The sequence below is a fragment of the Lissotriton helveticus genome, chromosome 2_1 (assembly GCF_964261635.1).
Source record: "Lissotriton helveticus chromosome 2_1, aLisHel1.1, whole genome shotgun sequence".
Classification (NCBI taxonomy): domain Eukaryota; kingdom Metazoa; phylum Chordata; class Amphibia; order Caudata; family Salamandridae; genus Lissotriton; species Lissotriton helveticus.
This window is the reverse complement of record NC_136059.1, coordinates 2112025550-2112039938: the sequence shown is the minus strand read 5'-3', so window position 1 is coordinate 2112039938 and position 14389 is coordinate 2112025550. Positions and strand designations below refer to the sequence as shown.

The following is a 14389-nucleotide window of genomic DNA, read 5'->3' as shown; positions in this document are numbered from 1 at the left end:
CTGAAAATAAAGTTCGTAGAGATAAGAGGGACAACCTCTCCCAACAAGTTGCGGAACTCGAGCGCATTCACAAACGTACTGGAGCCCCCCAGGTGTGAAGGCAGTTAGAGGTCGCCAGAACCCAACTAGCCGGTATTGACACATATTGGGCAGAATATGCAGTATTCCGCTTAAAGCATCAATTTTATGTCGGGCGACAGTGCAGGCCGTCTCCTCACTAACAGGCTGTGGATCCGGCGGCAAGAGCAGCAAATTTAGGAGGTTATGGACTCTGAGGGCAAGGCGCAGATCAAGGATCCCCTCATAGCAGAGGCATTTAGAGACTACTACCAAACACTCCGTCATACCTCCAGTAAGCACATACATCTACCATCATTTTGGAACAAAACAAAGATCTGGACTGTCCGGTCAAAATTGTGGAAGTCATTGCATGCATAGCCCGACTATCTAGGTCCCCTGGGCCCCGACGGCTTCCCATCCATCTTTTATAAAATGTTTTGTCTTATTCTAGCACCCCTCCTCATCCGACTCTTTAACGCCCATGGGACCTCGGCGACCCTCCCCCTTTCAATGAAAATGGCCTCCATTACTGTGATCCCCAATCCAGAGAAAGACAAAACTCAATACTCTTCATACAGACCGATCTACCATTTAAACGTCAATTTTAAAATATTCATAGGCATCTTAGTGGCCAGTCTCAATCCCTTACTGCCTGGTCTCATTGGCCCGGATCAGGCAGGGTTTGTCCCACAAAGCCAATGTGGGGACAATACCCGCAGGGTCCTGCGCCTCATAGACATGGCCTAGAGACATGGCCAAGAATGTATGTTCTTATCGGTCAACGATCAGAAAGCATTCGACAGAGTTCACTGCCCCTACCTCGAGGTCACTTTAGAGCATTTCGGCCTGGGGGACAGATTTAGGAGGTGGATCTCTAGCATCTACGATGGCCCTACTGCAGTCATTCGGATGAATGGCCACTCTTCCACCCCATTCACAATTAATAGAGGCATCAGACAAGGATGCCTGCTGTCACTGTTACTCTTTGCCCTATATATGGAGCCTTTGGCCCACATCAATCAATCAATCAATCAATCATGGGCATTTATATAGCGCACTACTTACCCGGAGGGTCTCAAGGCGCTTGGGGGGGGGGGTGCTGCTACTGCTCGAACAGCCAGGTCTTGAGCTTCTTCCTGAAGGAGAGGTGGTCTTGGGTCAGGCGCAGGTCGGTCGGGAGGGAGTTCCAGGTTCCAGTACAGAGTTCGATACCACCCTACAATTAAGGGAATTAAGTTTGGCGGTGACTCCCACACGACCAGCTTGTACGCCAGTGACGTCACGGCGACGCTCGAGCACCCGGCCTCATATTTGCTGGCCTTTGGCCAAGTTGCAGGTATTAAAAAAAATATCCACAAGTCACAAGCCCTAAACTTAACAATGACACAACAGTCATTAACTGCACTTCCACAAACCTTTCCTCTCCAGTGGGCCACTTCACACATCCAATACCTGGGACTCCAGATATTGAGCACCGACACAACGGATTCACACTGATCTGCGCCGCTGGCAGCAACACACTCTTTCCTGCCTTGGGAGGACAGCTACAGTGAGAATGGCAACCCCACCCAGGATCTTAGATCTCTTCCAAGTATTACCATTAGACCCACCCCCGGGTTCCATTCAATCACTTCAGAGTGAGGTAAATCATTTCATCTGGGCGGATAAAACTTCCCAGACTTCGCAGAGACTTAGCCTACAGGTCTCCTTCGGAGGGCAGCTTAGGGGTTCCGGACCTCCTAAATTGCTACCAGGCAGCACAGATTAGAATATGTGTTGAATGGTCACGTGCGGAGTCGGAAAAGCACTGGCTCTTTATGGGAAAAGTGCTTGCAGGGCAGGCCTTGTAGAAGATTCCCTCTCGCCCAAAAAGTGCACGTCCCTCTAATTTATATATATTTTCTATCAGCAAACCAGCTCTGGCAGCCTGGGACAAGGCAGCGGCTCGTAGACATCTCACCTCCTTTCCCATAACACTTATTGTAAGGAACCCCTACTTTATTCCGGCTGTTACGGATCCTCAGTTCCACCGCTGGACCAAAGCAGGTTTTAGATCGATGAGGAATCTGTTTCACGATGAGGGTCCCATCCCGTTCGACTCCCTACGACAAGAATATGAACTTCCCGAAAGAGAGTAGTGGCATTACACCCAGATCCGCTACTGGGTGATGCATCCCACAGTCTGGCCAGGGGCACACCGTAATCTCACCCCATACGAACGCTGGCTACTCTCTAGCACGTCAAGCACATGCCTTATTACCCATCTATATAAGCTACTGGCCCCTGAACGCCCAATTGAGAAATCCGCAGGTCAACGGCGGTGGGAGGCAGAGATAGGAAGGGATCTGTCTACGAAGGAATGGGACGAAATCTACTACTGTGCCCGACACACAGCTCGTAATATCCCAGGCTTTGAAATTGCCACTGAAATCACAAGATACTGCTACCTCACCCCTAATAGAGTACATAAACATAGACCATCTAAATCACCTGACTGGAGACGCCAATGTGGTCCCGCTGGAGCGCTATTACACATACTATGGGAATGCCCGAAATTAGCTACATATTGGGCTTATTTATTTATTTCACTTATAAAGCGCACTATCACCTCGAGAGGCATCCTGGCGCTAGCAGACTCGAGGAGGAAGGGAGGACAGCTATTAACAGGCTGAGGATTAGGGAAGGAGGGGAAAGAGCCAGGTTTTTAACTGCCTTCTAAAGGCAAGAAGGCCGTTGATCTGCCTAGGTTCAATGGGCAAAGAGTTCCAGAGCTTGGCCGCAGCCACACTGAGGTCCTCAGGTCCTTAAAGACATAGACAGGCACCTAGACACAGAAATCCCTAGATTCCAGGAACGTATCCCCCTTGGCCTTCCTAACGCACTCACCTTCCCACTAAAGTCCCGCAAAGGTAGACAGACAGGTTTAGCGCTACTGGCGGCCCTTCAGAACATATTAATGCACTGGGGCACCAGAAATATTCCTACTCACCAAGGCTGGCTACATAAACTCTGGTATAAAAATGGGGATGGAGCGAATCACCCTCGCAATGACGAATTAAAGCTCATCATTCCACAAACTCCGGAAGCCCTTCTTAACCCTCCTCACAACAGAATTTCGTGAACTTACTTGCCCTAAATACTTACGCTTCCTCCGCTTATCGGAGTCTGGCACAGCTCTAACACATAACCGCTAATTTATGTTGGGAGTTGCAGTATTCGGCTCTATCTTTTCACCTTTTTGTATTTGCAACCAGGTCCGGGTTATTTGGGTGGGTGAGTTGCGGGACTCTTATATTGTTGCAATTATTACAGCCGGTGGTTTCACCACCTGCTGTCGTTACTGAAAAACAATAAAGAAATTTAAACCATAAATTATACGCTAGAAAGGGTACCCGCAAATTCAGAGATGTAGAAATAACAACTGCTGTTAAAGTACATATCAGATATACTTAGGTTTCCTTGATACCCATTTATCACTCTAAATATTTCACCATATGAATTGGACTATACAAAATGAAAAACCTTTGTACAGTGAAGCTCAGTTGTTGGCTCTGGGTCCCCTGGGTTCTTGGTGAACCTACAAACCCTATATATCCCAGCAACCAGAAAGGTCTATCGGATGTAATAGTATATTGCTCTTGTAAATCAGCCAACATGACAAAAAGTTATAGATGAAAACAGTCACAAATGATCATTTTTTCCTACTCATTTTGAATATCTCTTTATTGCAATAGTAATTTTCCTTAGGAAACCTTGAGGTATTGACATATATGACCCCATACCGAATCGTAATTTTGTCTACTTTTCAGAAATCTATAGCTCTCCTTGATCACGCATGGGTTTCACACTGCTTCCCACCACAAACTGGAAGTAAGATGAGAGCACAATAAATAAGAACAAGCATTTGCAATGCAATATGTCTCGTGTTTAGGCGAGTTTAAGCTACTGGCATTGTAAATGACAATACCTTTTATTTCGGTTTTAAAAACTAAAATAAAAATAAAAGGGAAAGTCGCAGCGTGTGTGAGCATCTGAAGCGATTTCTGAAATCCCCTACATGAGTCTTTGCCAGAACAGCACATGCCCACTGTTACAGGCTCGACCTAAAAATGGGCTACCTCTTTGAAAAATGCCAAAACTGTGGTTCAAAATTAGGTTTCTGATTCACCTCTGCGTGTTCCTCAAAGTTTGTGATGTGACTATTACAGCAAATTGTGTATGGATGCCATTTTTAGGGGGAAAAGGAAGGCACTATTATCCAGAGCACTTTATTTCTCCATTTTTTCTCAATAAACTCAAAACTTTGCTATATTTTACCTATTTTCTCGGTCCCCTCCAGGGGAATCTACACATCATGGGTACAATTAGCATACCCAGGGTGCTGGAAAACAAGGACACAAATTTGACATGGATACCTTCTGTAGTAAAAAAGGTTAGGGAGCCCTAAGCACTAACTATCTCAGACAAAAAAGGGCTCAACAGTGTGTGTGTGTGTGTGGCGGGGGGTGCAGAGAAGGGGTGATGTATCTTTTCAAAAAAAGTATTACGTTAATCCTCATCTTAGAAATGTGGCAGAAAACTTCTGCAAAGTATGTACAATATGTTAACAACACAACATAGTTAAAAGGACCAGTGTGAAGATGAGTCATGTAGACAAAAAAGCAGGTCCTTTCCCAAGTCTGCAGGTAGATTTCGAAGAGATGCCCCCTTCAATTGGGTAAAATATATTTTAGTGATGGTCTGCTTTTTTCAAAATAAATTAAAGCATATCCAAAAGCACGAAAATGTGATGATGCACAGACAGTTGTCAAATTGCTAATGAGGGAGTGGATCCCAAGGTTTGTACAGAAAACTTCAATTGAGACAGACAAAAGGTACACATTTAGGAATTAAATCATGAAGTTCTGAACAATGAACATAACAACATACAGGTACTATTAGCCAAGGTGAATGCCTCAACATCTCTGAAATACCCAAATCTTCTTCCTTTGGTTTTTCTTAGCATGAGATATACTACAAGTAAGAAGACTGTGTTGAGTGCCCATGAGGTGATCATGAAACAGCTCGTTAATATTACTGATGGTTTGGTCTTGTATTACTGCAAAGGCTTAAGTGATCCATACACTCTATCTCATTTGATGAAGCTTGCTACACCTTCTGTAAGTACTGACATTTTTCGTAACCTTGAACCTGGGTTCTCGTGAAGAATAGTTTAAGAAGGTGTATTTGGATCCATGCAGTAGAGGACTATATCAGGTGACACAGGTGAAAAGCACAGTTGTGAAGTGTGGAGGTTTGCCGTATTTGATCCATGCATTTCACACAAAGAAGAGTATGTGCTACAAATACAAAATGGAACAGTAAGAGAATCGGAGACACAAACTATTGACTGACAAAGCTAAACTGAAGTTTGCTGTGTGTATCCAGAGAGGGGCAGAGCAAAGAGTATAAAAACAAGACGAAAAAAGAACTCTGAAAACCCAAAGAGCAAATCAGAGTCCACTACTTGCAAACTGTGCAAATCAAGAAAAAAAAAAGACTAAACTAAAGCAGATCAAACAGAGGATATAAGCTTGATTCAAGCTGACTTGCCTGGGACCGAGAGAGAAAGAAGCAGAGCATTGCAAAAAGGATGGGATACATTGTAAAAAAAAAAAAAAAAAAGTCATCTACTGAAATTGCAAATGAGAGTGATGACAAAGAATGAACAAAATATTAATAAATTATCATTGGCTAAGTCAACTGTAGACGTTGCATCAAGATCAACAAGAGTCAGCGCTTCAAATAGGAAATACACAGTTTCTGAATGAGCATATATGACAAAAATTGTGCCAGAAGAAAGAGACACTGATTTGAAAGATTTTACATTTTTGCTTCAAGAGCTCCCATGAATTGACGAACTGTGAAATTATAAATTTGAAATTAATTTCCTGATAAAGAAGTCAATAATTGCTCTGAATTTCGGGGGAAAAAAAATCATTTTTACCAGAACTTTTTGCTTTGTATAGGTTTGGATTACTTCTAAGCTGCCTTAGATTTCATTTTGTACTTGGGTATCTTTGCTTCATAATAAAATTTTATTTAGGAAAAAACTAATTTAAAGAACTGGAGAAGATTCCAATAAGAAAAGAGACTTTGCTTGGACTTTCATATAACCATTTATTTTATACACATTAAGCACTTCAGTAATTTGGCAACCATTTTAAAGTCCATTGAGACTATTATATTGTGTTGTAACTTGCCCTTTATTAGTGATGTTCTTGTTACAGTGTTAAGTGCATCATAGGAACATTGAGGGCTTACCTGGCAACACTGAGCCAGCTGGACTGTAGCTGGCTCAGTGGAGGATGTGTTCCTGAGGTTGATGCAATAAAATGATGCTTCCTTATCTGGTAGCGTTTGTCTTAACACATTGCAGAAAAGGAATTCATTTTATCTGACTGAGAACAACAGTGTTGTTCCCCTCACAATAAATTGTCACTTAAAATGTCATACACAGGCAGATTAACCATGGAAAGGTCACAGTAAGCAAATTGAAAATGTGCCAGCCACGATAGACAATCATGCACTCTGCGTGGCTTAGTGTGCTATGTTGTAATGAAGGTCCAGAAACACTGGAATCTTGATTGTAAATTGTTTAACGTAGCATCAAACCTAGTGGCCGCTGTGGCCAGGCCCCACAGATTAACTGCTCCAGAACATTCAAAACACTATAAGCCCAGCACCTTCCCCATGGTAAGCATGACATAGTAAACATTCTTATGAAACATCAAACATAACCTACACATTTAAAACAGCCTTACCACATCCTACACACACACACAAATGCACTACGATCCTGCAATGGGGTTTGAAGCACTATATCAAAAGGTACAATACAATGCTATCCGATTCAGATGTCCCACTGTTAGTGCCTCTTATTTTGACCCGGTCGCGGTGTTAAGCCAAGAGGATTCCTCCAATGTCACTGTCGAGCAAAATCTCACGCTATATATTTTTCAGAGGGGTCATCACTGCTGATCGGTAATTTAAAAACTCGAAATCTCATTTTTGTTGGCCCGAGAACACTAACAATACTAGACTTTAATAGTTAAACTTACAATGCGCATGACAAATACTGCTCCTTAACAGGCCGAAGATCAACTAACTCCCTTGAGTCTTTAAATCAGATGAATAAGAAACACGCTACAAGTGGCACCAACGAAAAGGTTGATATGTCACAGAGGGATACACGTGTACAAAAGTTAAAGGGCTTGAGCTACAGTGAAAAGTAATTCAGGAGAGAGAAAAGTCTAAAGGATCAACACCATAAAAATACTGAAGCAGCAGAGAATTATCCCATGTAATATAGGTTAAATGCACCAGAGTGGAAATTGGGACTCTCTACCTAGTAGCAGACGCAACAACGTAAAACACTTAAAGGCACTTCAAATAAAAGAACAAACCAGGAATAAGTAGAAGCCCTAGTAAACGTGGGTACTAGGCCTGAACGCCAGTCTCTCGCAGGGCGAGTGTATCGATGAGAGTCTTCGAGATGAAGTACTCGGGGTCGCGGTGGTACGTTAAAGGGTTCTGGATTTAACGGCAGAGAAGCAGATGTACGAATCCATCTTGGAGAGTCTGTCAGTGTAGACCGTTAAACTAGACCGCATCTTGTCAATGAACCTCGCGAGAATTTAGGGCCGCCATCTTGGGAGTGTGCCGGCAACGAGAACAGCGGACGGGAAAAGCAAGAACGAAAGAGAACCCAGAAGACTCGGTTTACACGGAAGGCTGACATAAGCACTTGGTGCAGCAATAGCGCGTAGAGTCCAGTGGGACGAGGCGGCGAAGAAGTGAGTGGGGCTCAGACAACGGTGGGAGGCGGGGTAAAGTCTTTAAGAGGTGGGCTGTCTTGTACGGTGTGACCAGAATTAGTTGTGTGATGATCCCATAGGACACATGACAGTTCCCTATGAGACTGAGAACAGGGCAAATTCTAAATAGATGGGTTGCTGATCCAGGTGAGAAAGGTTTTTTAAAACCCTTGCGTCCCCTTTTCCAAATAGACTTAAGTAATGCAGTTTAAGATGCCAGAGCAACCCCCGTAACGAGTGACATCATTTTGTATCTGCTTCTGTGTACAGATAGGTGCCAAATCAGAAAAGGGTGGTCGGAAGGGGGAGGGGATGTTAGGAGAACGTCACAATTTCCAATCGTCACTGTCATTTTCGGTTACTGCGCACGCGCTCTTCTTTGGCGCATGCGCGGTAACCATGACATGTTCAATGTTGTCAAATAGCTGTCTTGTTTTGTTTCACCACACTGCTCAGCATATACTCGCTGCCCTTGTTCGCTTAGGCCTTTTCAGCTTGCCAGTACTGTGCAGTTCGTGCGACTGGCAACAAACCGGGAGGCCCTGTGGGATTAGATGTTCTAATGAAAGTTTTGCAGTATCCATTATTAAAGAAGATGAAACAAAAAGTGATGTTAAAAGCATGGGAATTCATATACAACAAGATTGTTAGTATACATAGGGTGTAGTATTGAGCGTCCTCGCGGCGCAGTGCTGATATATTAACTCGTGTAATCTCTGTGCACGAGGTTGCCGTTTATACTTGAAGTGCATTCCGTGTTCTTGAAGCCAGTCAGTCGAATAACTGTATTCGATCTTAAGATAAGATCATAAAAGTACAGTACATTAGAAAGTGCATTCTTACAAAATATCTAGGCATCTAATTAAATTTTACAGCATTTTTCTGAGCAAAATTTACAAAAAGTGGATTATGCACAAATAACAATTATAGAGGGGATAAAAACGCAGCTGTTTAAAAATAAGAAAAAACATCCATAACAAAGACCTCCACAATATTCCCAATTCCTAATATAAAATACACAGTTCTATATAAAATAGCCAAAAAAGAGTAAATTACACAATTAAATTGATAAGTATTATTATTAAGAATCTTTTAGTCTCCTCCTCATTATTGAAGAACAGATGCAAGACAATACACTAGGTTCTCAGACCGCATTTGTAAAAAATACTAGGCAGGGTGGCATTGTGTAAATGTATGCTTTCGCTTAAGAGGAAGAATGTACTTTTTGCGGTGTGACAAGTAAAATTTACCAAAGAAAATTATGGGGCAGATTTATGAAGGCCTTGCGCCGCCGGTTTGTCACTTTATTTGACGCAACGGCGGCGCAAACAATGCGCCCTATTTACAATGTGACGCATCTAGGAGATGCGTCACTTTGTAAAGCCCTGCGCCATAAGGAGGCGTTCCTGCGCAGGAACGCCTCCTAAAAGTGGCTGAGTGAAATCTATGAGATTTCCCTCTGTCACTTTCAGGACAATGCTGCGTCAAAACCCTGCGCCTGCTTGAAGCAGGCGTAGGTCTTGACGCAGCATTGTGGAGATGGGGCACCCCCGAGCCTTGCTGGAGCTGCGTCGCGCTTGCGACGCAGCTCCAGCAATGCGCCACCTTTACGGCACAGATGCGTCACGCATCTGTGCCGTTTTTGCCCCATGGTGCGCCGCATTGTAAATGCGGCGCACCATGGGTGGCGGAGCAGCGGCGCAGAATGACTGGCGCATCCCTCGGGATGCGCCAGTCATCATAAATCTGCCCCTAAGTGTAGAATAGATTGCGGGGAGGTTCCATCACACAGGCAGACTGACAGATCGTTTGGTGAATAGGTTCCCGTAGGGTAGCCTACCATACTTTGGATAAGGTTTAACCAGAATCTCACCAATATAAAGCGATGTTGCATATTGGTGACAAACACCATATAAGAATTTGAATCAAAAGGGATGGAAGGTAGCCCTGAATATAGTTTTACCATATATTTATTACAGTTACTTTCATGTCTTTAGTACAACTTTTTTTGTTTTAAGAAAAGTTTTTTAATATCAACTTTAGAAATCTTTTGACCGTTAGTTGGGTCGCTATACAGGGACGGTAGTCCCAGAATTGTTAATGGTGTTCTGGAGTCGAATGGTATCTGCGAGGTCCATTGCAACATTGTATTGGATTGTAATTATAGCTCTTACTACTCCTAACAAAGCGTCAAAGAACTTTTTCGGCTACTAGCACACTACTCTGGAACCCATAAAGGATTACTGGTGAATTGGTATAGTGAAATATGAAAGTAATTTGAGCGATGTATATGTTAGTCTGTTATTTGGATTGAGAAGGATAGTGCTTTTTTTCTCCGTCAAATTTTAGTCCTCATATCACCATATCGTTTTACAAGTCTTGGACCGATTTGGCACCCTAGGTTCATCTCGTGGTCCGTTGCATTCACTCGCCTGAGCTTCCTAAGCTCTGATTGCATCCAGGGGGGAAATAACCTCCCAAGCTACCATGATCTGGTATAATCATAGGACTATGGATAGATTTTTTTATATTCTGACGCAGCCCTACTTAGTACCATAGTGCTAACTTGCCCACTTTATAAAGTCCTCCCATATTTCCCCCGACCTTCGTGGGTTACATTCGGTATCCATTTTGCTAGTCCACCTAACCACTTTTAGCCGCCCTGTCGGATGTGGAGACAGGGTCTATCAAATGTTTACATATCTCACGTCTGGCCAAAAGTAATAGATAGAATATCGGGCCCCTTTGCTTACTGTTCAAAGTGTTATACATATTATTATCCACCCCAAGGAGTACTAAGGCCGTTGTCAATGTTATGGGTTCCCCAAAAATGTCCCTTATGGTGGTTTCTGCAACCTTCCAATATTCTTTTACTGCTGGGCATGCGAAAAAAATGTGTACATCAATGGCTTTTGGGAGATTGCATCTATTGCATCTGGGGACTGGCTGCAATATGAACTAGTAAGTTACTATGGGGTAACTCAGTATCCTTCAGAACCTGGGCAATATTTCTAATATAAACAATAGTTCTGTCGGGTAAAAATTAGTTCAAGCTTTAGAAAATGAATTCAAACACTTTTTTCACAGATTACAGTATTAACTTGGTCTGATTCTACAAAACAACAAAAATGCAAATCCAAAACAACAGATAGGGTATAAACAGATTATTTTATGAATTTAGTGTCATTCATAATTACCCTGTATTCAATACATACATTAGATAGTTTTACACACAAACGGCGCATCAATATAAGGTGATAGTGATATTTGAGTGCAGTGATTTATCGTGCAGTGGTGAGATTAAACCAGTGACTTATAATCAGGTGAAAGAAGGTTGGGGTAAAATGTTGGCCAAAGCTGTATTCACTTGGAGATATTCCTCTATGCCACTGCAGTTGGCGATTGCTATGGAATACTCTCTGTTGGTCCAAGGGTTTCTTTGTCGACGTTTTGACCCTAGTGATGCCCGATTCGTGGGTCAGAGCGGGTCTTCATCAGGACAGGGGAGAGGGTTGTGTTGCGAAGGGGGTGATGTCGCCTCTGGGGGGCCCGTGGGTTGAAAGAAGAGGGAGGGGGCGCGCACCCATACTTCCACTGGATCTCAAAGGCTGAGTACTCAGGTTCCAGTGGGGAGGATCCTAATTCAGAATTGCGTGTCTCTTCTTATGTCATGCTGGAAATAACTCTGGCGCTGCAGCATTTCATTTCCTTCTTGCTGACAGCTCAAGGCAAAGAGCCAAATAATTGATGCCTTGAGCTGCCAGCAAGAAGGAAACGAAACGCGGCAGCGCTCGAGTTATTTCCAGCATGACATAAGAAGAGTCACGCAAGAAGAATCTGAATTATTCTATTCTGAATTAGGATCCTCCCCACTGGAACCTGAGTACTCAGCCTTTGAGATCCAGTGGAAGTCTGGGTGCGCGCCCCCTCCCTCTTCTTTCAACCCACGGGCCCCCCAGAGGCGACATCACCCCCTTCGCAACACAACTCCCTCCCCTGTCCTGATGAAGATCCGCTCTGACCAACGAATCGGGCATCACTAGGGTTGAAACGTCGACAAAGAAACCATTGGACCAACAGAGAGTATTCCATAGCAATCGCCAACCGCAGTGGCATAGAGGAATATCACCAAGTGAATACAGCTTTGGCCAACATTTTACCCAAACCTTCATTCACCTGTATATAAGTCACTGGTTTTATCTCGCCACTGCACGATAAATCACTGCACTCAAATATCACTATCACATTATATTGATGCGCCGTTTTTGTGTAAAACTATCTAATGTATGTATTGAATACAGGGTAATTATGAATGACACTAAATTCATAAAATAATCTGTTTATACCCTATCTGTTGTTTTGGATTTGCATTTTTGTTGTTTTGTATAATCAGAGCAAGTTAATACTGTAATCTGTGAAAAAAGTGTTTGGATTCATTTTCTAAAGCTTGAACTAATTTTTACCCGACAGAACTGTTGTTTATATTAGCAACATGAACTTAGCCACTTTTATAGTTTGCAGGTGTAACTATTGAATATAATAATTTTAATGAGTCTGTCCAAAGCAGTTGTAGATTCTGTTCCTGGAATGTAGCCAGCCAGATCGCGTAAGGATTCTCCAGTTTCTTTTCCTCTGTCTCCAGGGATTGCTCATACTACTTTGAGACTTCTTTACTTTTTGCACTAACATCCTGGAGGAGGACCTCAAAGTCCCATAACCCACCTGTTTCCTGGGAGGCCGTTGAGAACCATGATGTGAGCTGGACATATTTAAGTCTAGGCAATCTGTTGCCAGTTTTTGCTCTCAGCACCTCCCAAGGAAGCAACCCGCCTGCTGATATCAGGTCGCCCCTCTTGGACACCCCTGCTTGCTTCAAGGGAAGGCTCAATCCATCCTTCAGACATTCCCTGGGGATTCCCAGATCGGTGCGAATTCCAAATAATCCCAATATTTACCATCCTCCTCACTGCACCCCAAAGAGTTAATGCTGTTTTTAGGACCTTCAACCTTACTTTTTTGAAGAACCTTTGAGCTCCAAATTTATATAAAAAGGCTGCTGGTCCAAACTCATTAGTCATTTTCCCTAATAAAACTCCCCAAGTGGAATAATCGGGCTCCCCAATGATGAATCCTGATGCACCATTGTTAGCGACTGAGTACCTTGACCACTAGGTGTGGCATCTCCTCCCCTATTTACAGCTTGAAGGTATTTGGCAGAAATGGATGACCGAGCATTTGGTCATAACACGTATAGTTTCAGACCCGTTTATGGGTTTACGGTCTCTTTTTCTCTCTTTTCTAGCACACTTGTGATAACACACAATATGGCTCGTTCTCACAGCTAACCACCTTGTATCCAACAGACTTGTGACCTTCCCACTTGTGCTACTATGGTGTGTAGTTGAAGTGCTGTAGAAAGGTCAGAAATATTGATGTTTGGTAGTATGTTGTTGGTTATGCAACTGTGGTTATGGGAAATGGTTTTCTGCCACTCCACAGCTCAAGCACTAAATGATAACAGTGTAGCATGACAGTGAAAATGTATGGGATGGTGTGGAAGGTGATAAGTGTTTTTGCATGTAGAGGGTTTTAATGACCCCTTCTGTCAGCTGTGCATGATCTTGTGTGCCGCTAAGCACAAGAAACACAGAAAAAGTGGCAAATACAATTGAGATCTGCACCTCCTTTTACCTTATTCATGGGAGAAGCTAACTGTGAGGTTCCATAATCGAACTTTAATTAGCTGTTCATATGAGGTTGTTGAAGATTGTTTAATGTGCAATGGTGGATAAATAATAAGTGCATGCTAATGATTTGTATGATGAAAATGGTTGTAACCTATAAATTAATGATGTTGTACTTAAAACAATTTGATTTTGATGTTTTGAAGTGATTATTAATTTAGTTTAGTTATGCCTCATTTTTTTAGAGACACCATTTTATTAACATGGAGGCAGTGCCTTGTGTTTTGTTAAACTTGCTCCTGCTCATTTCCCTTCCAATCGATGCCTCCCTGGATGGAGACTTGCTTGCACATTAGCGTGTGAGTCTTTGAGAATGTTTCATATTGTATTTTTCACCTCCATACTGCTGTTTTGTGGAAACTAATAGAAGATTTCTGACTATCCTAGAAATGGATTATTGTTATAAACCTTTTAACGATGATCTTGCTTCCGATTTGTCCAATGTGTGCTATTGCTAGTCATCGAACTGTGTTCCAAAAATTTTTCTAGTCTCAAACACCAAAACGCACCCAAATAAAAAAGTCACTTGAAGACATAGCCTAATTAACCACTAACACAGCAGAAACACTTGGCTTCACCACTGAAGCAGCCAACAAACTGTATGGATTAATTCAAGACACAAGAAAATTCAGCACCAAAGCGGCCATTCCAACACAGCTTCTTGAACATTGGAGTGTCTATCTCGGGGAGAGATTAATCAGAGATTACACGCAACTACCATAATCCAAT

At 42.7% G+C, this 14389-nt stretch overlaps 2 protein-coding genes across 4 annotated transcripts in view; one reads left to right on the top strand and one right to left on the bottom strand.

The window, feature by feature from the left end:
* CEP44 (centrosomal protein 44) overlaps window positions 1-7695 on the bottom strand; it is a 302123-nt gene extending 294428 nt beyond the window's left edge. The window contains exon 1 of one of the 3 annotated variants that reach the window (XM_078677077.1): window positions 7506-7695. The gene's annotated coding sequence lies outside the window, so the exon portion shown is untranslated. The remainder of the gene's footprint in view (window positions 1-7505) is intronic. The other 2 variants (XM_078677079.1, XM_078677078.1) reach the window with 2 other exon arrangements.
* Window positions 7696-7747: 52 nt separating this feature from the next.
* Window positions 7748-14389, top strand: part of FBXO8 (F-box protein 8) — a 249186-nt gene continuing 242544 nt past the window's right edge. Inside the window, exon 1 of the mRNA XM_078677080.1 lies at window positions 7748-7895. The gene's annotated coding sequence lies outside the window, so the exon portion shown is untranslated. The remainder of the gene's footprint in view (window positions 7896-14389) is intronic.